The sequence below is a fragment of the Rosa rugosa genome, chromosome 4, assembly GCF_958449725.1.
Source record: "Rosa rugosa chromosome 4, drRosRugo1.1, whole genome shotgun sequence".
Classification (NCBI taxonomy): domain Eukaryota; kingdom Viridiplantae; phylum Streptophyta; class Magnoliopsida; order Rosales; family Rosaceae; genus Rosa; species Rosa rugosa.
In genome coordinates, this window is record NC_084823.1 from 27,816,731 (window position 1) to 27,844,121 (window position 27,391).

A 27,391-nucleotide genomic window follows, 5' to 3' on the forward strand; every position below is an offset into this window, starting at 1 on the left:
ATCAAAACCTCTGTGCCCAAATCCTAAATCAATGATATATCAAGATTTACACTAACGAGCAATGGTACCCGCGCTTTGCTGCGGGATTTGTTGTTGGTAATAATTTACAATAATGAAAGATATAATTGAAAATGATTTTTTTTTTCTTCGTAAAACGGGAAAAATGACTTTATTATTGATCAAACAGATAAAATACCATATATTACATCAATTGCAATAGTATTTTTGTGAAGAGACACAAACTGTTCCTGATTGAATTGCTCTAGAAAGTACTTCCATATCATTTGATTCCTCCAAGCCTTTGATTTCCATTACCACATTGTTCTGTGATAGAATATGTATCCCTCTAGACAATCAGCTTTCTGTTTTAGCTGTGCAACAGTTGCATCCAGCGGCATTAGCAGTACCTCACCTGGACGGAACTCCCTCTTGAATTCAATTTTCTTATCAGTCAGACTTGATTTGGCAAACCAAAGTCATTAACTGCTCTTTCTCATCCCCAAACGGATATTCTTTTACAAAGTACTTAGTGGCCAAGAAGAAGCCTCCACTTAATGTCTCGATGCATCAACTTTGGTTCAATGGCGTTGTGTAAATAAGCCAGACTGCAAAAAGTATATCTTGTGACTTGTTGAATAAGAACAACACGTTGGCATCAAAGGCAAAGTGAGATATCTATGGTGACGAATACCTCCATGAAGTTGCCACTCCAAGTTTCCATTGTTGACATACATGCAGTATATCTGAGATAAACATAACTCACGATACCACGCTTTGCCGCAGGTAGTATAAATGCATTCTACTCGTATAACAATTGTAAATTGCTTTTTTCCTAACTGAACTAACAACTAACAAAAATCAAACGAAGAGGATTCAAATAAGAAACCAACCCAAAATCAGAAAAGAACATTCACAGGTTAAATATTCTGCCCCACTTCTAAATGCATTCTGTGTCACATTCTCACTTCACATTCAGTGAAGATGGCAGCTCACTGATCCAATTGTTCATAGGTGAAAATTTTCAAGTTAGGCACCTTCTTTTCCAAGCTCTTTAAAACCTCTGATAGTGTTTTGCAATCTAGTAGCTCCTCTTGATTGTGTGTAGTCTATGATGGGGAAGCACACGGTTTCATTGAAACTGGTTCATTACACTCACTGTCCAATTCACCACCAAGGCAAGGAAAAAATATCCTTTCCTGATCAATGAAAGCAGAGGATATTAGTATTCATCATGGCACTGCATTTGACTTCAATATAGAGGAAATTAATATTAGTACAATTAAGTGTGGTACCTCAACGTGTTGGGGTTGGGTATTCAATCATTGATTCAAGTAGTTGAGAAGCTACATGATCAACCTGAGCAATCATGACTCCATAGGAAGCTTCAATGATTTTTTCCAAGATCAACCTGAGCAATCATGACTCCATAGGAAGCTTCAATGATTTTTTCCTGCTTGTGAATGGCTTTGAAGCTCTCAATTTTCACCAAAACTCTAATAGATCTGCAAACAATCCCAAAAGATAAAATCAATTTTATATAAATAGAAAGCATAGATCTTTCAAGATTAAAGACAAACAATCCCAAAAGATAAAATCAATTTTATATAAATAGAAAGCATAGATCTTTCAAGATTAAAGACAGCTATACATTAGCTGCTACATAATAGAAACCAAAGGCGTATTCCCAAAAAAAAAAAAAAATTATAGAATTTTTTCTCCCTCTTCTCCTCTATGCAAAAATATGATACCAAGTATAAGCTGATTTGTTATACCACACCTTCATTCTTAACAACTCATGGTCTTGGACAGGAAGGGAAGATCTCCACCAGGGGATAACCCCCTTCAACTGTGATGATAGCAGCTTGGACTGCAGGGAAATTATTTAAACCTTTTAAAATGTATGCACTGAAGTCTCATGGGCTTTAAACATACTACTCAAAACTAATTGAAATAAATCCACCAAAAGAGACAATCAATATTCAGTACATTAGATAATAGTGTTCGAACAAAACCTCATTGTTAATTTCATATATTGGCAATCAGATCACTCCAGCTCTTCCAATTCGTCATACTGCATAAAAATTAGAGAACAAAAGAACAATACTTTTTTAGTATAGTAATCGACCAAACTGATGCAGCAACTTTCTTTACATGCATAAATGATATACTATTACCTCAGTAGTAGGAAAAGAGTCAGATGTGCAATTACTAAAAGATAAATTTGTGCTGCTTAGACTTAAAATTGCAATGATAAGCATAGACTTTTACCTCATCAAGATCAGTTCATCTTCTCTCCAAAGTAGAAGTATTCCTGTTTAGCCCCAACCTTTGAAATTCAGCTTCAAGTTCAGCCTCTATTTTACTCATTGAATCTGAACTTACACGAACTCTACCATCATACTTGGTTCATTTTCTGTTCAGGAGATTTGTTCTAATTCGAATATCAGTAACAATCATCCTGTGATCCTCTGGTGTGCTGTTCCAAACAATAACCTCCTAACATAAAAAAAATATAAAAAATATAAAAAAAAAAATATAGGAGAAGCTGATAATGAATCTGAAAAGCATTTAGCTAACGTTTCCTTTAAAATATATATGAAGCCACAGCTGTGATTCTTTATACTGGAAGATACGTAACTATGTGATTACGTACCACTCCATTTCCTGCCCTACAATATTCCCGGAACTGTTGGCATTCAGATGATGTACTGAATACAAAATATACTGACAGATTCTTTTCGAATAATGATGAATGCAGAATGCCTATTATAGAAACCTTAGATACTGGTATATTGTCTACCGCTATCACTTGTAAATTTAGGGGTAGGTTTGTTTACTCAAAATCTAATGAAATGAAATCGAAAAAACTCAGGAAATTATTTCTGGGAAGCAAAACTCACAATAGATGAATTTATAATAAATTATACAACAGAAAGTTCAAGTATAAATATTAATAAAGTTAGCCTGCAACTTCAGAAACTAAACCTTAACAGGTGTGTGAACCTATAGCTCTTAAGGAAGCATGAGTTGCGGCAAGAACAGTTTGAAGGATCTTCCAAGTGATTACTCCTCAATATAAGAAACTCAAATTGTGGATCAGTTCTTTTACTATGGGTGACTGTCAATGAAAGGTTTTTTTATAGTAGGATGTACCATTATGAGAAACGCAGATTGTAAAACCATAAAAAATGACAAAAGAAAATCAAAGAAAGATTGGAGATTAGAAGAATAAAGACTTGGTCTTCCCATATTTGAAGCATCATTCGTTCAAAGATGCAAGGGTCAGTCTTAGAATCAAAATCTTTATTTTTATTCTATTTGGACCTGGGACGACAACCTCATTGAATGATAACCATATTTTCATATGATTTCCATTTCTGACATGTACAGACAACATGTTGGATCTTGTATCTATTTTTCTGTTTCGTAAGTAAATGGATCAAATCTATACAAACTAATCCAAAAGTGCCAAACCCAAAAGATTTTGAAACAGCTAAACATAAAATCTATCAAATCCATATTTTTTTATAATATTTGAAACAACTATACTCTGTGTTTCAATGCACTTAAAAACAGAAACATAAATTAATCACAAATTCAGAAATAGAAATTTAAGTAAGAAAGAACTCACAACTCACAAATTAAAAAAGCAAATTGGCTCAGAGACAACTAACCTCGTACTCAGATGATGAGGTGACAATCTCCTTTTGTGAATATCAGCTATCTCTCTCTCTATGTCTTTGTGCAAAGCAAAGCAAACAATCACAGCCAATCTCTCTATTTCTGTGTGGATCGTTCTTGATAAGTGATCAAATTGAAATGGATCAAAATACCTGAAAATATAAACAAAGACAGCACAGCTTAGTGGAAGTTGAAACATGAAGCTAGATAACTGAATTTTTATTTTGTATGATGTAAGACGTACGATCGATGTACAATTAAGCTAAACGCATAAGAATTCAGTCAGTATCTAAGCTCTCAGTATCATTATTGCCTTCACTTCAAATTAAATGTCAAACAATTACATCCACTGGAAAGACAATAGGAAAATGGACAACCATATACTGGTAGCCCCAAAATCATATAGCTAAAGCTTGTCCCAATGTCCAGTTTCTCTTTCTAAAGCACCAACACAAACAAAACAAAAGAAATAACTATACTCTATAATATTTGAAACAACTATACTCTTTGTTTCAATGCAATTAAAAAGAGAAACATGAATTAATTCCCCACATTAATTGACCAACCAAAACAGAAATAAGATGAGTTAAAAACAGAAACATAGATTAATCACAAATTCAGATATAGAAATTAAAAAAAGAAAGAACCCACAACTCACAAATTAAAAAGCAAATTGGCTCAGAGACAACCAACCTTGTACTGAGATGATGAGGTCAGAATCTCCTTTTCTGAATATCAGCTATCTCTCTCTCTATGTCTTTGTGCAAAGGAAAGCAAACAATCACAACCAACCTCTATTTCTCTGTTTAGCCAACACAAACAAAACAAAAGGTGCAAGCAAGAAATATAAAACAAAATGCCTCACCCTTGATTTTAAACTGTAGAGCTTTGACAGTTTAGCTGCTGTTCCGTTTTAAACCTGCAGAAAAGAGGCCGGTCAGCTACAACCTTTGGTACTTCATAATACAATTGGGGTATACTGCCTTTTACGTACAGAAATAAATTGAAAGTATTTTGTGAATTAAACAAAAAAGAATGAATCAGTGGTATCATTGCAATTTGAAAGAGGAGTTCCAATTAAATGTGCTGCTATCTAAGCATTTGTAGTACCCAACCAAACAAAAAAAAAATTAACAAACAAAAAACAACAACAACAGAGCTGGAGGATAGAAGTTCCTAACAGTGGGATCCTTGTCTAAATATGAAAAGAGAAGAAAAGAAGAAAGAAAAAAAAGAGAAGAATGAATGTTCTGATATACATAACACAAAAGAAGGCTTAATTAACAAACTGCAAGCAAAGTTCTTTCATACTCGGCTTAAGAACACAAAGGAAAAAACCAAAACAATCAAAATGTTCAATGAAGATAAAGAAGTTTGGCACTCCAAAAAGCCTGTCCACTCACAATTGAACTGGCTATTTTATTTGTTTATGTGATGGTCCATAATTCCATATTCCAGCTGAAGATGTAAATTCCAACATTAAATAACAAAGATATCTATTACAGACATGAATGAAACAGAAGAATAGTTTCACCAAAAAAAAGAAAAACAAAAATAAAAACAGAGGCAGTATAAAATAAAAATTAATACCTTTCAATTGACACGGTTCTATCAATAAAGAAACTCTGATTTGCAACTGGACTGGAATGTGAATGTCAACCTATTTGCAAAGTTTGGAAACAGTTAGTTCGGAACCATGGTCAGTACCAATACAAACCATATTAACATTTATAAAGTAGAAGTAAACATGGAATAAAAAACAGACATAAGAATAATCCAAAACATGATTAGCATCAATACAAACTGTATTAACATTTATAAAATCTATACCATGAATACAAACCATATTAACAATTCCAAAACCAAAAACAAACTGAGGTGAAGTACAAAATAAAAATTCAACTCTACTAAAGATAAATAAAAATGGGTTGGTTCCCCTGAATGAAAATTTTCACAAAACATGGGTATTCATTACCAAAGGCTTAAATCTTGTCCTCCTTTTTGCCTTTTTTTTCCCTTTCGAAAAAAAGAAGAAAGAATTTAGAAACTCTATCTATATTACAGATTGGAAATGTAGCAACAAACAAACATATAAGCCAATGAATAAAGCAAACATTGTAAACAGAAAAACAAATCAAACCAAATCGAAAGTCAAAACATCAAGAAGTAAAGGAATATATAGCATGCATCAACCATCAGAGCCCCATAAACAGAAAAATGAACCACTGAAAATTTTTACCTGCAGTCAACAGTGGTGTCGATTCAATGTCTGCAAAATCCGTAATCATTGCCTCAGTTTTCCTACAGCAGACCTGCATAAATAGACAAATTAGAGATGTTAAACAATTATCAATTGTTTATTGGCTCCAATCAAGATTGTTGAAATAAACATGGTGTTTTAAGGCAAGGACTGCTGAAAACGCATTCCTACACTTATTTCTACATTTTGGGAGTTTGGTGCAGAACTTGAATTGTTAAATTAGAAAGCTGACATTTTAATTTCCAAAATTTTGAATGTTAACTATCTTTGTTCCACACCAACATACAGCAACAAACAACTTTCTAGAGTAAAAAGACCATAAGCATTTTCAGGGATTAATAATGATTATCAAAAGCTACTTAAGGTCTGATTGTAGAACACGACAAAATCAAAACCTTAATGCGGAGTACTTGTTTTGATAAGACCACAGCAACAATATCAATAACATATCAACAAATACTAATTCTTTGCATTAATACTGATCTGTATTTGGGGTTCTTGTTTCCAGAGAAGAATACACACATGTAGAACTTAAAGAATGATATCGCAGAAACAGGCGATCAATGTTTTAACTTCTGACTTAAAGTCACAGGAAACTAATGACTTTATGGATCAAAGGCAAGTAATCCAAAACAAAGCCAGCATCAAAAAACTTAACCCATCAGAAGCTAATCTTAAACTTAATAAGACAAAAAATGAGAACATCTTATTGAAGCTTGCATAAATTTCCTGAGTAATAAAAAAGAAACAAATGTGATTCAGATTGAAGAACCAAAACTCAACAATATTCATGTGGAAAAGCAATAGAAAAAGGCTCAATTCATTGTATAATGAAAGGCTCAAAACAGGTGTAAAAAAACGTATAAAATTTATGAATATGAATTTATTGCAGATTAATTTTAAGGTGTTAAAAAAAAAAAAACAAAAAAAATGCTTAAGATCAAAATACTAACAGAATTTGGCAGAGAGCTAATACAAATCTAAAGTAAGGCAATCAAAGTTAATTAAGTATATGCATTTGTAAAATTGAGTTTAACATTAGACAGAGAGAGTGAAAACAGTTGAAACCAACTTAAATGGTTGATTTCAATAAGCAAGAGATGTTTTTTAAAATCCATTTGAAAATCATAACAACAATTTGAACAGACCAGGCCAATCAGAAGTATCAATTCTTTATTACCAAAACTACTGAAAACAGTGATTTCTAATATCTAAAGCACACCAACTACATTTTGCATACAAAGAATTTGAAAATCTATACCCGAATGCAAGACAACTGAAGAATCCGCCTGCAAACTGTTCCTAAAATCTGCAAAATACAGTGGCAACAATCAGAGAATTTAATAATACCATCAGTATACACACAATAAACTAAGTGGAAAAATTATCTAATATAATTTTACAGTGTATACCTGAATAACAATAAAAAAGCAAGATAACACTGATCGATAGACAAAGGAACAGCAGCAGCAAAACAATGCTAAGATTCTTTTGCATAAAATCTGTAGAAGCCAAATAAAACAACAATGAAACATTGAAATTGATTGTTAAACTACAAACACTAATTTCAATACAAAGTTTCTGTATGCGAAAAAAGAAAAAGAAGAAGTTAGTTTTGATATCAGAGGCCAGACATATAGAAATATTTGATTCATTTATTGTTCAGACTATTCGAACATCAGAATTTTAGTTTGATCTTACAATTTAAGATCAGTTTCCTTCCATACTCAATACATTGCCTATACTTAATTACTTTCAATCTATGATGGATATTAATTTTGACCACAGGTTGGATGCTAAAGGTACTGCAGAGTGGGCTGTAGACAACTGTACTATTGCCTAAACTTACGTACGTAGTAACATAACTGCATTTTACTAAATGAACTAAAGTAATCGGACAATATGACAGATAAGGATGAAATTTCAATAAATGCTTATTATAGCATCAGTTTCAGAATCATCAACTCCCATGCCTGATTTTATAATCAGTTTATAAAACTTATCTCACAATTTATAATCAGTTTCCTTCTATACTCAATAACTCATTGACTGATACAAATTGTGATAGACGACAATTGTAATCATTGACAGAGAAAAAGGGAAACTCAAATGGAACTAATTAAGATTGGATCAACAAAATGCGGAGGACACCAAAATGATTTAGCAGTGGGTACCTATTTTAATATATTGGAGTCGACTAATACTATTTCGTAAAGATACTCTAGTTTGAATATACACAGTTGATCATTTCTGTACTTCAGTGCTTTCTAAATCAATTGCTAAATTGATAATTACGCTCTAGATCCAATTCCTCGGTGACTGCCTTTGTCCTAAACATCTTACCTCTTAAAGGAGCTATCTCCCTCACTCTCCACAGCCTAGCTTAGGAAGTATATAAGTTTCTTATACTATGGATCACTTCTTCAACTGTAGTTAATTGCGAATGAAAGCCTTTTTATAGTAGGACCTCCAACTCTATCATCAGATGAAGGTAATACCAAAGTTTTTTTTTTTTTTTTTTTTTTTTTTTTTTTTTTAAGAAAATGTAAGCAGAGATCACAAACTCACCGCATAGACATTAAAGTGCGAATTTTGCGGCGCTGCAACTCCTCCGCAAATTCTTGGCGTTCCCTCCTCAGAGCCTCAAGCACAAACTCCGAGTCTAGCCAAGACAGGGCAAGAACCCTATTGAGATTAACCGCGATGTCATCGACAGAACCGATTTTGGATTTTGAGGCGACTCTGCGCGGCAATCGGAAACAAATCGGCGATGAGGATTGCGGCGATACTAAGGGTGGTGGTGGTGGAGGTGGAGTAGCCAAGTGATCATGTTGCTCCCCAGACATGTTGCAAGCAAAGTCAGAAAGCGCGAGAGAGAAAGAGAGCGAAGTCAGCAAGAGAGAGAGCAAAGTCCCGTTGCTTCTTATTTAAGCACGCGGATCCTCGGGCGTAGAAGATACGCAACTATACGCGTATTGTTACTTTACGCGTATTCATCCTCGGGCTCGGGCGTAGAAGATACGCAACTATACGCGTATTCATCTGAAGTGTACACGTTTCTTATTTTTATTAAAATTACAGCTTTGTCCTTTTCAAAATTATAATTATGATTTTTTTTTTTTTTAAGATCCGCTCTAGCCAATATTAGAGGAAAAAATTTGAAACTTTATAAATAGATAAAATGTCTTAACTACGTACCCACATCAGATTCTTAAAACTTCAACTTGATCACTTGATCATATAGCAAAATAGAAGAAGTTTTTTTTTTTTCTTTTTGAACTTTTCCCTTCGTGAATACAAGACCATTGTACCTTACAATCAACATTCCACTATTACAGAATCTTCACAGTCTACTTTTGCCCTGCTAGGGTTTTCTCTGTCACGCCCCGAATTTTGAGTAAAGAAAATTCAAATCCGAAACGCGAGAACAAACACAAGAAAACACACAGAAAATTTTTCATTTAAACTAAGCAACAAACAAACTGAACTCACAATGTCAACACCGACTCGTTCTTTAGAGTCACATATTACATTACAGATAGTTTACAAATCAAACTGAATGATAATTCAATAAGTAAACACACCCACCACAACTCACTACCCAGCGGAAGACTTATATTAGAAGCACCTTTCTACACCCACGCTACCGAACGTACACCTCAGCTTTGACGACGATCACTCGATAATCAAACCTGCACAATAAACCTTACACCATAGAATAGTGCACCGGGATTGAACAAAACAAACCCGGTAAGCCTTTCAGCCCGTATGAGTAAACTCAATTAAAGTGACTCACGTCACTCATGCTTATAATTTCTCAGCTCGTGAGATAATTAAAGCAACAATATTTAATTCCACAAAACACAACCAAATATCAAGTTCATATCATATCATATCATCACAACGACAAATCACACTCACTTCCCTTCAACATAAAGCATTTGTCAAAACGATGACCTCACAACTCATTTCCCAATCACTACAGATCACAACCCACAACTGTACCCACAATAAGAATTAAGCAAAATCAGTAATCCCTGCATAGAAACTTAGTTCAGGATATCACATGAAAACAAACAAAAGAAATCATATAAATCCCTGCATAGAGTTTAGTTCAGGAATTACATTAAAACAAACAATACAAAAAGTGGTAATCCCTGCATATAACTTAGTTCAGGAGATTACATTAAAACAAACAATTCAAAAGACAGTAATCCCTGCATATAACTTAGTTAAGGAGATTACTTAAAATTCAACAATTAGAAGGAAAAGGAAAATCAATGAAGAAGTCCAACATCTCACACTAAAGTCAATGATCACCCATCAACTCCAAACTAAAGTCGATTGTCGATGTTCACCCATCGACTCCAAATAAATCATCTCACAACAACCCACTGCATCGTAACCTGCCCCCTCGACCAAGGTACAAGCATCCGATAACTGAACCGTAACCTGCCCCCTTGACCAAGGTGCAAGCATCCGATGACTTACACCCTAACTGTATCGTAACCTGCCCCCTTGACCAAGGTACAAGCATCCGATAACTGTATCGTAACCTGCCCCCTTGACCAAAGTGCAAGCATCCGATGACTTAACAACAGGTTACCACTATAACCATATGACTTCGGACCACCTGGCCCTCAGAACAAAACCCCCCTAACAGGTTACCACTGTAACCGTCGGACCTCGGACCACTTGGTCCTCAGAACAAAACCTTTTAAGGAAATCCCACACGACTCACAATGTCACATCACATTTTCAATTCACTCTTTCAACAATATAATCATCAAACATATACATATCACAACGCCACAACATCCATATATATATATTCCACGTAAATATATATATACGTAGTCATTCACGCAGGAATGACCACTAATACCAACTATAGTTTTATAAATTATTCCTCTCGAAAATCATTTTATATCAAAACATTGTTTTAACCTACCCATGAACCGTTGTCGATCAAGTTCATATATTTTAAAACAAAAATTTGTTTCGTAAATGATTTAGCACTTAAACAAGTAATTCCGAGTAATAAATAAATCCGTTCGTAAATGAACCACGTGAGATTTACTCACCTCTAAATCCCGCTGCGTCTTCTCTTACAGCCAAGATTAAGTACAGCACACACTCCATCAATCACCTAAGTAAAATGCATCACAACTTAGTATATGGATCGAAAACGATTAAAGTTCAAACCCCCGTTGAACTAAAATCCCCAAAAGTAATGCCAATTGAGGCGAAACTTCATCCGACACCACCCGAGGCCTCCGGAATACTTATACAATCAATATAACAAAACTACAAGTCAATTGGACGGCCGAATCCTCACGGATCGAAAACCGATCGAACCGAAAACCCTAAAACTTGGAAAATTCATAACATGCTCATACGATTTCCAAAAATTACAAACTATATATCGAAATGCTCGTATCGACGAGTAGATCGCACTGAGGAGCAGAAACTGCCCCAAATGTGGCCGGAAGCCGCCGGAAACCACCACCACAGTGGAGGCACTGCCACCAAACCAAAGTCAAAATTTGACAAAACTTCCAACACCAAAGTTCTTCATCTCAACTCCAATTGAAACATTCATAACTAGCACAAAGTCAGAATCAAAGCCATTTGGCCGGAATTTACCTCGCAAGTTCAGAAATTCGAAGAACCCTAGATTCTCAATCTTCCAAATTCGAGCTCCACAAGTTAAATCATTGCAAGCCGCTTGGAGGGAAGCATCTACGTCCTCTGGGCTTAAAAAGCCCTCAAGAATCACCGGCTATGGTGGCCGAAAACGTGATCTCCGATCTGGGTTCGAAGCATCGCCGCCGCCAAACTTCCCGGCCTTGTAGCGCCGTCTACGGTGCTTCCCACGAAGAATCACCACCACAGATGTGTAGAGGGGACTGAGGAGAGCAGGATTCCCTTTGGAATCGAAGCAAAAGGTGGCCGGAGGAGGAAGAAATCGGCCGGCGAAGGTGAGGGGGCGAACCGGGGTCGGGACCGAAGAGAGAGAAAAAGTTTCCCTTTTCGGAAACTTCTGATTTTTCTGATTTTTTTCCTATTTAACCAAAATGGAAACTTTTTCCAATGGCCATAACTTCTTCATACGAACTCCGATTTCCACATTCCACTTATCCACGAACTCGTATCGATGCGCTCTACAACTTTCGTGAAGGAAGTTCTCACAGAATCTAAACGTATAAAAAGTCAAACTTCGTAACCCCCTAAAACGTGCACTTCGAATAAGTATTTGTTCGAAAATAATTCCACTCCACCCTCGAACCACGAAATCGTACAAACGAACACTTTATTAATCCCAGTAAATATTTAGGAATTAATAACAAATTTCCGAGGTCTTACATTCTCCCTAGCCGAAAGACTGATCGAGTTTGGCGCAGCAATGGCGGTAGAGGGTGCGGCGGCGTCTCTCACCTTGTCAGAGGAGGTCGTAGTGAACCTTGGGGGGGGGGGTGGTTTCTACTTGTGTGGGCGTCTGCTAACCAAGAAACCGGTGGTTATCCCATCACTCGCGGCGGCAATGTCCGGAGTGTGGAGGTTGAAAGAGAGGATTATGATCTGTGAAGAGGAGGGAGGGATCTTCGTGTTCCAATTCAAGGAGCAGGAAGTGAAGCACCGTGTTCTTCATGGCGGCCCATGGTATTATAGCATTATAGCAATTCGATGCTATTATTAGCTGATTATGACGGTGTATGGGCTCTGGCAGAGGCTCCTCTGCACTTTCTGGAGGTGTGGGTGGCGGTGACGGGCCTGAGAGTGGCTATGCGCAATGTGCAGGCTCTCACCCAGCTTGGCAACATGTTGGGCACTTTTGTGAAGGTTGATCATGTGGCGTTGCAAAGGAAGGAAGCTACTCAGAGGATCCGATTGGTCCATGATGTGCGCCAACGAGTCTGGGCTCCGAGGACGTTCTATTTCTCGCCAGCGGTTTCGGTGGAGCTAGAGTTCCGCTATGAAAAGTGTCGAGGGATCTGTAAGAGGTGTGGTTTCTTCACCCATGATGAAGGGGATTGTGACCGGAAGTTGGTGAAGGAAGTGGCAGTGGAGGACCTGGTTCTGCCGTCGAAAGCTTTACATAAGGAGATGTTGTCGTCCAATGGTACAGTGGAAATACCGCCGTCGTCTCTTGCTATGGTGGAGGCGCTGCAGACCGGGTCGGCGAATCTGGTACCGGCGCTGGGCTCTAGAGTCGTGCAAGATATGGAGGCAGGGCAGGATGTGGCGGGGATGGAGCTAAGCCCTCAAATGGCAGCCCCGAGTTTTTCGGCAAGAACCCCTAATGGGACAAGGTTAAAGACTCTGGGCTCCAATTTTGCATGCATTGGACTATCAGAGTCTTTTCTCCCACATCAGGAGAGCAAACTTCTGATGTTGTCCCACTGGGCGTGCCAAAATGTTTGGCTCCAATTTTGTTGCAGCTGGTCAACAGTCTCTTTTCTTGCGCGGGCGTGCCAGCACCGTTCGGGTGCGGTCGTCGGGGGTGTCCCTTGACCTGACTTCTGTTGAGCGATTGTAGACGAGGAGAGCACCAACCTCGTCGTGGGATTCTTTCTGCCTCGTGGTGAGGACTTTGCTGAAGTTTCTTCTTGTTAACACAATCGATACTCAATATTGTAGATCGAGCAGAGCGACATCACCGGGAAATGTTGAGATCTTGCTAAAGCGTGACTTTAGCTTGGCTGGGTTGCTAGGGCGTTACCCTTGCTTGGCTGGTTCTGTAACCGTTGTGGTCGCGGCACTACCGTCGGCTCCCGAGGAGACTAGGACCGAAGCACGTTGACAGAGGGTTTGGTGGCACTGAAAGTCGGCTTCTGAGAAGACTAGGACTAGGAGTGTGATCACCGGTAAGAGAAAGAGAAGGAGAGGAGTTGCTCTTAGAGAGGTTGCTCTAGAGAGAACTTAGATCATCTTAGAGATGTTTTGATGTTGTGTTGTGAATGGGTGTTTTTAGAATGAGAGGAGAAGGTGTTTATATAGGGAAGAAAAAGAAGAGTGAAATGATGAGTGGAAGAAAAATAATGAAAGTAGATCTAAGTTCACTTGTAAAATATGGAAAAGATAGAGAAAAGATGAAATGAAAGCAAAGCATGAAGGTGCAGCAACATGGAAGTGGTGATGATCTATTAAAGAGATTGTAGAAGAAAAATATATCCAAGGAAAAAGAGAAAAGCATCTAGCTTTCTTCATGTGGGTAGGAAACATGAACATGTGAATATTGAGCTGGTTTTAGGTCAGTTTCTGTCCCTTTATTCCTTCAATTATTTCTCCAACAAGAAATCATTATATGCCTTCGACTTCTTCATATGAAATGTTCCACTATGAGTGTAGATCATCCTGAAAAATTTTCAGATTTTTATTCCATGTGGTTGGGCCGAAAATGCTGCTGGACCTCTTACAGGTCCAGTTTTCCAGTTTTGCTTCTGTAGAAAATTGGGCTGATTGTTTGAAGGCCTTCCACTCAAAAACAGCTCTGGCACTCTTCATAAGAAATGATCCTTGGGCTGTCTAGAATGGATCTGCAGAGTTTCAGCTCATTTCAAGTTCATTTGGTCAGTCTGCCGCCCCTCCTTCCTTGTTTAGCTCGGTTTCTCCTAGCCGAAGTAGGAAAATGTGCTAAAGTTGACTTTTCATGTTTCCATGCTTCCATGCTTTCATAGTAGGCTTTATTTAGCCTCTAAATATATATTTCGAACTTGTCGACAATATATAGCTTGAGCCACTGACATTGGCTCAATTTCTCCAAGGCCTTGTCAGGCCAAAATGCTTATTTTGGGTCCAAACATTGCCCCCCAGACCTCGAAGTCAAAGGTCCTCGTCTTGACTAAAGAGGTCTTTAAAGAGGTCTTGAATCAACACTACTCTTATAATGTCGTTGCTCCAAAGCCACTTGTATTGGCTTGACTAAAATTACTTGAACAGTAGCCTCTCTCCCTCTTAATTATACATAGTATACATATATTAATCGCCAGTCTTCCTTCGCGAACCATCCTTTGCGAGGCCATGTAATTAAAACCACTTCGCTGCCAACAATTCGCAACCCAGCTTTCGCCACAATTATTGGCAAAAATATTGATTTGACCTCCTCCACTGCTAATACCATACTAGGCATATTAAATGCCTCTTGTATATGTGCCCAGACCAATACCAATGGCCTCTTAAGTATATTAGCAAGTTCCAGCCACTATTAGGCAAGAACACAATTTTTTGCATCCTCCGCGACGCACAAATTTGAAACTCTTTTTGTATTTTTGTATTTTTTGTATTTTTTGTATTTTTTGTATTTTTTTTTAATAAGACATTGTGAATCAAGGTTTAGACATGCGGCCCAAGTATAGTCGTCTAGACACAAATTTTCTTTCAAATCCTTTGGGCAACCTTACTGAAATGGCCAGGTGGGGGAGGGCGAACAAGAGAGGCAGAATCCATTTTGGCATGAGCTACTCCCACATAGTGGTTTAGGCCCATTTGCACGCACTTCTGGATTCAAGAACCTGTCATGAATGTTGTCCCCTTTCTAGACACCATTTCACATAGGCTATACTTACTAAGATGAGAAAGGTCATAAGTGTGAAGACAGTTCAACAAGTGTTAATAAAAGCCTCTCTTAACCTTAAGGGACCTGAACTAGGCACCAATAAGGAGTTTAGGCCAATATTAACAAAAGAGACTTCACCTATTCAGTTATGATTCACAACCCCTTACCAAATTCAATTTTTTTTTTTTTTTTTTAACTGATTTTTTTTTTTAATGAAAAGAAAACTAGAAACGAAAAAATTAACAGAAAATTAAAAGCAAAGAAAGAAAGAAGCTAGCACCACCATGTTTGGCTAACCTCTAGAAGACCACGGGGGAGGCCATCTATGCTTCATTCCAAGCTCCGATGTATCAAAATTGGTAGGATAAAAATCCCTCCTGTGAGAGCTTGTAGGAAAAGAACAAAGATACTTCTCGTTGAAGAATTTGGAGGAATTTGGCTCGTGAGAGGAGTCATCTTGCCCCCCAAGTATCTTTGTTGGTTGACGAGGCATGATCTTCAATTGTAATTTGGGAGATGACGGTGTCCCAAGATCGGCTTTGTCGCCAACTGTCGCCAACTTCTCTTGATCAAAGGGATGATCATGGGTCATATCTTGCCCCCCATGCATCTGATCAGTAGCCACGTATTTGGCTTGATCAGTGGAGAAATCAGATATTTGTTCAGAGACAATTGTATTGTCAGAAGAACAATCTTGTTGATGACCTTTTCCATGCACAACCTCTGTGTAAGGCTGTGACTCACCAGTGAGACCCTTAGGTTGATTGCCACCTATAGGCAAGTTAGTCTCAGAAACGACCTCTTCGCGAGCAGGTTTTTGACGTCCCAATTCGCCTTGCTGCGAATTAGCCAAGCTGGAACCTTCCTCGCGTAAGGTTGTGAACTCAGATGTGATGTTCGCGGCATGTTGAGTGGTCTGTTTGTCGCTGCTCAAGAAAGGCTTATAGAATTGTTCTCTAGCTTCTCGAGCGTTCTGCTCAATTTCTTGGTCCCAATCGCGAAACCTCTGCTTTGTTTTTGCGATCAAACTGGCCATGTCCCTGGCTCGCTTTTCTTTATGCCTCTCGACGTTGGCCATGATGATCGCCAGCTGTTCCTCAATGCTTGCCCCCTCTGGGATGGGAATAGGCATAAACTCATCATTAATGGCAGTATCGCCAGTGGTGGCAACATTGACCATCTATTTACTTTAGGAATTTCTTTTGGTAAAGATTTTCCTCTGGCATCCCAATGATGGTGAACACAAAAAGACTCTGATGTTGTCCCACTGGGTGTGCCAAAATGTTTGTTTTGAAGCCCGGTGGTTGAATGTCTTCAAGAAAAAAAAAATTCTAACCTTGTCCCACTGGGTGTGCCAAAATGTTTGTTTTGAAGCCCGGTGGTTGAATGTCTTCAAGAAAAAAAAAATTCTAACCTTGTCCCACTGGGCGTGCCAAAATGTTTGGCTCCAATTTTGTTGCAGCTGGTCAACAGTCTCTTTTCTTGCGCGGGCGTGCCAGCACCGTTCGGGTGCGGTCGTCGGGGGTGTCCCTTGACCTGACTTCTGTTGAGCGATTGTAGACGAGGAGAGCACCAACCTCGTCGTGGGATTCTTTCTGCCTCGTGGTGAGGACTTTGCTGAAGTTTCTTCTTGTTAACACAATCGATACTCAATATTGTAGATCGAGCAGAGCGACATCACCGGGAAATGTTGAGATCTTGCTAAAGCGTGACTTTAGCTTGGCTGGGTTGCTAGGGCGTTACCCTTGCTTGGCTGGTTCTGTAACCGTTGTGGTCGCGGCACTACCGTCGGCTCCCGAGGAGACTAGGACCGAAGCACGTTGACAGAGGGTTTGGTGGCACTGAAAGTCGGCTTCTGAGAAGACTAGGACTAGGAGTGTGATCACCGGTAAGAGAAAGAGAAGGAGAGGAGTTGCTCTTAGAGAGGTTGCTCTAGAGAGAACTTAGATCATCTTAGAGATGTTTTGATGTTGTGTTGTGAATGGGTGTTTTTAGAATGAGAGGAGAAGGTGTTTATATAGGGAAGAAAAAGAAGAGTGAAATGATGAGTGGAAGAAAAATAATGAAAGTAGATCTAAGTTCACTTGTAAAATATGGAAAAGATAGAGAAAAGATGAAATGAAAGCAAAGCATGAAGGTGCAGCAACATGGAAGTGGTGATGATCTATTAAAGAGATTGTAGAAGAAAAATATATCTAAGGAAAAAGAGAAAAGCATCTAGCTTTCTTCATGTGGGTAGGAAACATGAACATGTGAATATTGAGCTGGTTTTAGGTCAGTTTCTGCCCCTTTATTCCTTCAATTATTTCTCCAACAAGACTTCATTATATGCCTTCGACTTCTTCATATGAAATGTTCCACTATGAGTGTAGATCATCGTGACAAATTTTCAGATTTTTATTCCATGTGGTTGGGCCGAAAATGCTGCTGGACCTCTTACAGGTCCAGTTTTCCAGTTTTGCTTCTGTAGAAAATTGGGCTGATTGTTTGAAGGCCTTCCACTCAAAAAAAGCTCTGGCACTCTTCATAAGAAATGATCCTTGGGCTGTCTAGAATGGATCTGCAGAGTTTCAGCTCATTTCAAGTTCATTTGGTCAGTCTGCCGCCCCTCCTTCCTTGTTTAGCTCGGTTTCTCCTAGCCGAAGTAGGAAAATGTGCTAAAGTTGACTTTTCATGTTTCCATGCTTTCATAGTAGGCTTTATTTAGCCTCTAAATATATATTTCGAACTTGTCGACAATATATAGCTTGAGCCACTGACATTGGCTCAATTTCTCCAAGACACGCCTTGTCAGGCCAAAATGCTTATTTTGGGTCCAAACAAACACAAAGTAAGTGAGGAGGAGCCTCGACTGCCACTCACGTGAGGAGGAGAACTAAACGAACACATTATATCAACCCAAGTATAGTGAAGAAAATAATTCAAAATCCAGTAAATCCATAAATCCCCAAATTTCACAATAAAATCATGAGAAAATATATATATTCCAATGACGTGGCCCCGCAAGCTAAATTATTCTCAAATTCATAAACAAATAGGCGAGAATAAACAAAATCGTATATCTCATTCCGAAATCATTACTAACGCATTCCCAATGCCAAAACCAAAGGTAAAATATATAATGGATAGTTATAGTTCCATCGAAAATCCCTGTTTTAAAAATCTTCCAAGAATCTCAAAATCAACGAATGAAAACAACATTTAATTCCGGAAATCACCTCGGAAAATAGTTTGTCGAAAATCATTATAAATCATAAATTCAAATTCGAGCATAACAATTTCATATCTGAAACTCATATGCAAAATCAATGTCAAAATTATATCCAAAGCAAAATATTATGCTCGATAAATGAAACGATAAATAATTAAATAAATCAATCATTATTTCGGAAAAAATAATTGCATGCATCATTATTTAAAATAAAAGTCCACTCACAGTAAACGGCTAAGCTTGCCGTCTATCTGAATCCTTATCGGATTCCATCCAAGCTTCACCAATAATATCTATTCGTCGATTTACAAATTCTAAAGCAAATTCGAGAGAAATCTGACGATCGGATTCTAGTAAATCGATAACCGAAATTCTAAATTTTTGAAAATTTATAATCGATTCAAAACTTCTTCAATCTTCACCAAACTCACATATAAAAATTCTACAACAAATATATGATTTAATAGGCTAAAAACATGAATTAAATCCCTGCCCTACGTGCCGTCACTCGCCACCTAGAGTGGCAGTGCGTGGGGTTCACGGGCCGCCGGCCACCACCTCCAATGGCTACCAAATTTCATGTAAAACATCGCCTCAACATTTCCAACAACTTTTTCAACTGTGAAAAAGTCAGAAAATACCTCTAAGTGGCCGAACAATTAAGCAACCCGATTGTACAATGAAATTTTCCAATTATGCTTTCTTCCTCCACGCTGCAAGACGTTTGGAAAGCATGAAGAGTGGCTCAAGGCACTTCTAATGGACCTAGTTTCGTCGCCGGAGGTGGCCGGATTTGAGAGAAACCGGCGTTGACCACTTTCTGCTACAGTAATAGTAAGCTTCTCGGTGTTAATTCTCCATTTTCCGGCCAAATCGTCACAAGCCACCGTTGCAGGCTTCAAGGGGAGGAGAAGACGCGTCTGTGGGGGCCGGTAGCTCGCCTGTTGGTGGTTGGACGGCGAAGAAATGCTGGAGAGGGAGAGGGAGAGAGAGAGAGAGAGAGAGAGAGAACGCGAGAGGTAGGAGAGAGAGAGAAATGGGAGTTACCGATCGAGCTCCTACAGTAAAAATTCAAATTTATACCACTTACCTCCAATAGTAACTTTAGTATTTCACTTATAACTTTCGTATACGAACTCCGATTTTTACGTACCATATATGCACGCGCTCGGTTTAATGTCCTCTACGACTTTTATGAAGAAAATTTTCTCAAATTTTGACTCAAACTTAATAGTATCAAAACTTAAGTAAAATGTGTAATGTTTATCGTTTATCGTCCAATAACTAACAAACGAATAAAAGTTTAGGTTCGGGTCGTAATAATTCGAACCCAAGTTGGGGAGCACACCCAACTAGGTAAGAACCAGTAGGCCACTTATAGTGGTTTCCCTTGATTTTTTCTGATCAGACTCTTATATAATTGATCAATGAATATCAATTGCGCCAAGTCACAACTCTAACCTTTTCAAGTTTTACAAATTGCACTAAGCCACTGCAGATGCTATGCTTGTGTAGTTGCATAGCAACAAAAAAAAAAAAATCAGAAACCGTGCATGAGAGATATCTCTAGTTTTTATAGGATTGCTCTAGTTTTTTTAGGATTGAAATATCTGCAATATTTTCGATATATCCCCGATATCTTCTTTTTTGGAAGAACCGACATATCAAGGGGAAAATATTTTATCTTCTACCGTTTTTGTGAAATTTCTCTAATATCTCAAATATCCCCGATATGATATTTGAGATATATTTCCCCAATAAAATGAAGAAATGTCTGTAAAATTTGATAAAAATAAAAATAAAAAAAATAAAAAATAAAAAATAAAAAAACTTAGTATTTTTTAAATGCAAATCTATGTGAGGAGAGATCTACTCAAGGAAAATCTGGATGAGGAGAAATACCCTCAATGCGATAATGAGTGAGAAAAAATCTCCTCAAAGCGAATTTGTGTGAGGACTATTCCATTCGAGGGAAATCCGAGTGAGGAGTGGAATCCAGGTGAGGAGAAATTCCTTGAAGATGAATCTAGACGAGGAGAATTAATGATAAAGGGCTTATCAAATGCCCAAATTTGGGCCAATATACTTCCACTTACTCCACTAAGAGTTTTTTACTCCCATTTATCCAATTTAACATTTAATGACAATTTTACCCTATCAATTAAACTGAATCCCAGACACACACACTCTCTCTCTCCTCCTCCTCGTTGGAGCGTCGGAGCACCGGAGTCGGATTCACGGTGGTGAAGACTTCGCTGCAGAAGTTAAGTGGCCTGGCGAGTCGATGACGGTGACGGAACCTTTCCGGCAGCTTTTGGGCCATCTCGGCTTTGTTTCTCGATTCGGGTCTTGGCCGGATCCTGCTTGGGGAACCCGACGGCGACAAAGATGTTGTTAAGGTGGTTGAGGTTGAGGTCGGCGGTGGTGTGGTGGAGGAAGAAGCCGCGGGATACGAGGCTGGTTGGAGAATCGACCCACCGTAACACTGTTATCCTCTTCCAGATTACCATGCTTCCGACCACCATGTTCAAGAAGAATCCGACTCCGAACACGTCGCCGGTCACCGCTCAGAACGAGGACGGAGAAGAGGAGAGACCCTCCATTATTACTGCTTGGCTTGCTTGGTTGCTCAGTTGCTACTGGGAATGAAGAAAGAAATGAATGAAGGAAGCTAAGAGAGTGGCTGAGTGGGAAAGGCTTAGTCGTATGGATAAGGGGATGGCTTGTGCAAATAATGTGGCTACAAATGAAGTGGTAATCAACCCTTATCTGCCACGTGGCAACACATTGTGGCTAATTTTATCTTTTCATAATCACCATAGGACCAACCATGTGTGGAGCTTCACAGCATTAGTGGTCACTGGTGAGGGGCAATAATAATATTATTGAGGGGCAATAATATTTCTACTGGGAGGCAATAATCCTATTATTGGGGGGCAGTAATATTTCTACTGGGAGGCAATAATGTTTTTATTAGGGGCTACTGGGGGCAATAATAATATATTAATATTATTGGGGAACAATAATATTCTCCCGTGACCGGCCTATGAGATCTCCGACGAGCTTTTTGAGAACTTCCAGCGACTTGTGACCGGATCCAGGCGACCGGTGACCGAACTCTGGCGCCGGTGACCGGACTCCGGTCAAGTCTCCGTTGACTTCTATCTAAGTGACAATGGGAGGGAGGGCAAAATTGTCTCAATAATATACAAAAAATAATTAAAAAAATACTTAATTGGGTATTAGGGCAAAAAATATGTAATTTGTTGGGTAAGTGGGAAATCTTATAAGATTCTTGGGTAAATGGGGTTAATGAAGCTCAATTTTGGGTAAATAGACATTTTCCCTAATGATAAAGCAATTTCAAAAATCCCTTCATTCATAAATCTGATTATTGCATTTTCGTAGACCAACGAGAGACTTGTCAACCACCTAGAATCTCTTTTCAGATGTATATGATGTTGACATTCATATGTATTTATATGTAATTCCAATAAATTGACTCTTTCAAAAAAGATATATATTTTCAAATATATATCCCTGATATTTCTGATATCTTCCTATTTCAAAATTCTGATAGATATGTAGATACATATATTTCAATCTTTTTCCAGCAACAATAAACTTGGGATTATGTCTTTTAAGTACTGGCATCCAAAGTCTCTATGTATTCTGTGAGCCCCGGTAATTTTGTTTAGTTACTTTGAATTTTTCTCAGACTTTGGTTTCGAAATTTTTATCTATGAGAATTTAGGTTCGAGCGAGTTCCGATTAAGTAGGAACTTTTCGGTTAAGTTCGGAATTAATGGTTCTCGTTGGGCTTTAGTAAACTAGTACAAGTTGGGCCTATAGAAGATTTGAGTCAACCCATGTTGGTAAACGTAGAGAAGGAGTTTAATTGGAACAATAGCCAACTTAAGAGTGCATGAGATAGTTGAGGTGGGTATCTGAAAATGGAACACGTTAGCCTTGGTCAGTCACGCGTCTACACCTCCTGCCTACAACGCTCACCACCTCACTCACTGACAGCCTTCTCCACCTATATCTCTAGACTTTTCCGTCACTTGCATGCAAACCATTCTCAGAACCACAGATTACACCCACTAATCTCATCTGCATCCACCCAAAACCCAAATCACCTTTCTTACCCAACCTTGCCAAGAATGGAGAAACCAACCATGGCAACGGGTTAGAGGCCACTGAAGTCCCCATCTTCTTCTGTTGCCGAGTGTAGAAGCTTGGGCTTTGGAATTTAGACTGAGATCAGTTCACTCCTAAGGTAATCCCAACCCATCCTTGGTGTTCTAGTAATTTCGATTTGATTATAAGGTTGAGAAATTGATAGTTCTTCTTGAATCAAGGTTTGGGATTGGAAAAGAGTAGAGAATTGGAGCTGGAGTTGATCGAAAGCTTTTGTCAGTTAAAAGGTGGTTTGTGCAGTATATAAATCGAAGAAGAAGGATTTTGGGTGAAGGCTCTTTGACAGGGTCTTGATCGAATTGAGGTAAGAAGCATTCTTGGATTGGATTAAATTCTTAGCTGGGTGTAATTGTAATTAAAGTAGAAATCTGGTCAGCTTTTAGTGGTGGTGTAGGTTACTATAATTGATTAATAAAGGATCTTTGGAATATGTTCTATGAAAGGTGACGTCCAGCAAGACTAGTCAATGGTTTGGTCTTGGTATATGTATATTTATATACATAATTGTGTGTTGTGGAAGCCAAAGTGATGGACGTGATTCTTGGGTATAATTGCTTACTCCAAAACTAGATTAAAGTTGAAGGCTTGGTATGGTTTTGAGATTCCACTGAGCTGCATGTTAGTATATGTATAATTGTCTTATTCTGGAGTTAAATTGCAGATTCGGTTGAGTTTGGCAGAAACTAAATTATAGTTAAAGGTTTGGTTTGGTCTTGTGGAAACTAGTTGTTCGCTTGAACTATTTACGTGAATTTAGGATTGGTCGAAATTGGTATATAGGTGAAGGATAAATTATTTGTTTTAAGGAAAGTTACTAACTTAGAATTGTCGGGTTTAGGATTCCAGTGACCGAGGCTTAACCAACCACGGTGATAGCTCGGAGATTGTCAAAGCATGGATTCCAGGTAGGGGGGACTCACCCACGCCTCGCTAGAGTTTTCTTTATATTTTTGGTTTTAAGTAATGCGTGATTTACGCACGGTTTCGGTTTATTTCATTTATTTTACTTTATTCTATTTTATTTTATTTTATTTTATCGGCACGGAAATAACTATTAACGTGTCTGGGCCGTGCTATACGGTCAAGTAAGTTAGATGACTTGAGAGCGAAGGGTGACTCTGACTTCCTTGGGTTCGATCCCCAAAATCTCCGGAGGGTTAGTTACGCCGGTCGTCCGGGTATTTCCGATCGTAATGACGGGCCCGGTACGTGTGTGTAGCTAGGTAGTGGACGCTCTCGCTACGCTTACCTGGTAAACATTCTAATTGAGGTAAGGCCGTGTAGTTGGTCTATGGGACCGGTCATCTGGTTTGTGAGCTATTGGGATCCCGTCTACGAGTCGTGTACTTTATGATTTTCTTTATGCTATGTATATGTTTTGCGCATTTCTAAGTTCGTGATAATCCTTTACTGCATGCTATTTATAAAACCTAGTGGGGTTGAGCTCCTCTACTGGGCGATGAACGTATGTGATGCTCACCCCTACTTTCCCTCCAGGAACTGAGCAGGAGCCAGCTGAGGACCAGGCTTAGACACTTGGGTGTTGGCATCGTCAAGTTGTGAATAGCTTCTTTTGGACTTGACTGTTGGTCTGGCAGGTGTTGATTAGTCTCCCTTCTTTTGGAATTGTGAATGTGACTTTGTTTTGTTGTGGGAACCTTGTAAATTTGTTATTATCCGCCTGCCTATCTTTTGGTGTGTGTTACTTTGCGTGAACTTGAAACCCGAACCTTGGACTCGTGACATTGTGGAATGTAAATAAAGTACTCTTTTGTTGTAAAATCTTTACGCTTCCGAATCGTACTCTCAACCTCAATTGTAAACGTTCTTCTCACCACATTTCTTAAAGGCCTTGCAAGCTTTTGTGGCATGGGTTTGTAGCACAAGCTACAGGCTCGTGTTCAGAGGCTTGCGGCGCTGTAACGTGATCCTTCCGGGGCGTTACATATTCCAAAAGCCTTCTTTAAAGTTGACTCATCTTGTGAACTATAAGTTGTTTACTCAATAGATTTACTAGACCACTATCTAATTAAGTGGTGGTGATGAGTCTTTGGCAGTGATCATTTTGATGGAATTGGAGTTAAAATTTCCCTTCATTGAAGAGAATAAGCACACTCGAGTGCATGAAAGAAAAAGGATATGAATGAATGAGAGAGACCCCGAGAGGTTTGCTGTCGTATGGAAGAATGATGGAAAGATTTGTTGGCAAAAAAAAAAAGAAAAAGGGCGAGATTAGTTGGCTAATAGCAGTCAGAAGTACTAAGGGTAGCAAAGACTTTGTCTCTTTATTTGGTCACTTTTCAACTATTTTGAAAAATAAGTTATAAGTCATTTTGAAGGCTCAAAATAGGTTATTTTTCAAAATTTCTCATATCAGAGCTTGTTTTGCTCAAAAACAAGTAAGAAAAAACTCAGCCTCAGAGTTGGCTTCTTTTGACAAATAAAAGAGAATCCAAACCATTGGGACACCTGGATCACCTCTGAACCAATTAGAGAACATACCCGATAGTGGCATGTCATAATTGTAGGACCTCCACATCAATAAAAGACCAGACACCCATAAATAGGGACCCAAAACCCACAAATTAGGTACAAATTTTCTAATGACACATTTACACTGTCAAAAATGTTATTGAACTGATATGAGCATCAAAAGGTCTTTAGCCAGTGCACACCAACCTTAACCGTACTGTTCTATTTTGAAGATTTATTAGGATCAGCACTAGGAACCTATCTCGGTACACTCACTATTAGTTACCGAACTTGACAAATACTAAAGTAAGATAGTAGATCTATGGTGTTGTTTACTTGCATGAAATGTTGGTGGGAGATAAGAGAATCACTCACATTCCTCTCTAATCCTAGGTTTACTAACCTAAAGAAGAATGAAATTGTATGTTAAGAATGGCTCCTTTTAGGGCTAAGAATCTGTGACCGAGAAACCGATGTTGATACCGATCGAACCGGTACCGATACCAATCGGCTCAATTTTATGTCTATTTTTTGGAGTACCGAACGGAAACCGTACTGATTATATTAGGCTCGGGTTGGGATCGGATTAGGTTTTTTAATATCAGATGTTATCGACCCAACCCGTTAATTTGCTCCAGATCGATGAATTAGATGCAGCTCAGGTAGGTCATTTGACATTTCATTGATTTCAACCTAAAAAAGTCGTCTTCACTCTCAAACAGCCAAACCTCCTTTGTTTGATGGTTATTGCACCACGATTCCATTGATTCCATTCAAATCGAAGACAAGAACTCAAGAAGTTGAAGCTCCAATTCCAATACGTCTGCAGACTTCAAAGCTCTGATTTGAAGACAAGGTTCTGATTTGATTATCAACGGGAAAGCTAGGAGTAAGTTTGAGTATTGGGTTTTGATTCTTTTGAATTTCAAATGATTATCAGATTATGAGATGTTTGTTAATATGTGATTATCATGTATGATGGTTGACTGGTTGGGAACTTGAGATTGATTATCATGTATTAGATACTCTGAAGTCTGAACCATCCACAGATTAGCTACATTTCATTCTCTTTCGATTATCAATTTATTATCATGCTTGGCTTACTTGCAAACTTGAGCTTGTTTGAGATCTGTTGGTATCATTAAAGAAATTTTTTTAAGGCTAATAGCTGGAGTTATAGAGGACATTTTTATAGGACAGGGAGGGATTAGTTTAATTATTGAAGGAACTAGAGATTATGAATCTATGATTGTCATATTATAATCAATTTGGGATTAGTTTACTTGTTTATCATTTTATGACTTTATGATAATGGGATTATGAACTAGAGATAATGCTGCTGATTATAACGTATAAGATGTAATGTATGATGTACTGAACTGTTGTTTTACTTGTTTCTGCATAGAGTGAGTATGATTATCAGTTTATGTGCTATATCAGTTTATTTATGTTTGATTACATGAACTGTGTTCAATCTTGAATCTTCATTCTTTAGTTACTGACTTACTATTGTTCAAATTTTTTTTTTTTAGTCCAGATTAGAAGAAGTAGGAAGAGAGGTGAAGTAGGAAAAGAAGGAGCAAACCGAGCAGTGTTACCCCTCCCTCAGTCCAGTGGTTGTTTCGAGCAGTGGGACCTCTCCCTCAGTCCAGCCAGCTAAAGAAGATGTCACTCAATCAGAAGCAGGGGCAGCAACTCCAAGTTCGTCTGAAAAGGTACATGACAATCCTCGAGTTGATAGGAAATGTAGTTGGGTTTGGGAGCACTTTGAGGAATACACTGATAAGAAAGTGATTAAAGTTAAGGGTAAAGAAGATATTATACAAGAGTTTAGGAGGGCTAAGTATATATATTGTCCTAAGGGTGCTGTCGGAGAATGCTTGTGATTCTTACAAAAATAGGACTTAGGGTATGATTAGGCACATAAACAACTCATGCAAGTATTATCCAGGAAGAAGGGTTGTCGATAAGAATCAAAAACTGCTTGTTGGTGATAAAAGTAAGGGTA

The 27,391-nt window shown here is 38.3% G+C and overlaps 2 long non-coding RNA genes across 9 annotated transcripts; one reads left to right on the top strand and one right to left on the bottom strand.

Annotated features, from left to right (window-relative positions):
- Positions 1 to 249: 249 nt before the first annotated feature.
- On the bottom strand, positions 250 to 8,845 carry LOC133743280 (uncharacterized). Of its 7 annotated transcripts, XR_009863043.1 has the most exons (14): positions 8,510 to 8,844; positions 7,354 to 7,443; positions 7,203 to 7,250; positions 5,921 to 5,993; positions 5,272 to 5,341; positions 4,547 to 4,600; positions 4,375 to 4,438; positions 3,675 to 3,833; positions 2,269 to 2,496; positions 2,013 to 2,071; positions 1,778 to 1,867; positions 1,293 to 1,502; positions 692 to 1,196; positions 250 to 605 (listed from the first exon to the last, which is right to left on the bottom strand). It is a non-coding gene; the product is annotated as an uncharacterized LOC133743280 (long non-coding RNA). The 7 variants fall into 7 exon arrangements; XR_009863044.1 differs by having other exon boundaries at positions 250 to 1,196; positions 4,375 to 4,432; positions 8,510 to 8,845; XR_009863042.1 differs by having other exon boundaries at positions 250 to 1,196; positions 2,269 to 2,476; positions 8,510 to 8,845.
- Positions 8,846 to 22,573: 13,728 nt separating this feature from the next.
- On the top strand, positions 22,574 to 24,694 carry LOC133707003 (uncharacterized). Of its 2 annotated transcripts, XR_009844864.1 has the most exons (4): positions 22,574 to 22,990; positions 23,073 to 23,215; positions 23,750 to 23,816; positions 24,409 to 24,694. It is a non-coding gene; the product is annotated as an uncharacterized LOC133707003 (long non-coding RNA). The 2 variants fall into 2 exon arrangements; XR_009844863.1 differs by lacking the exon at positions 23,750 to 23,816 and having other exon boundaries at positions 22,588 to 22,990; positions 24,409 to 24,691.
- Positions 24,695 to 27,391: the final 2,697 nt, after the last annotated feature.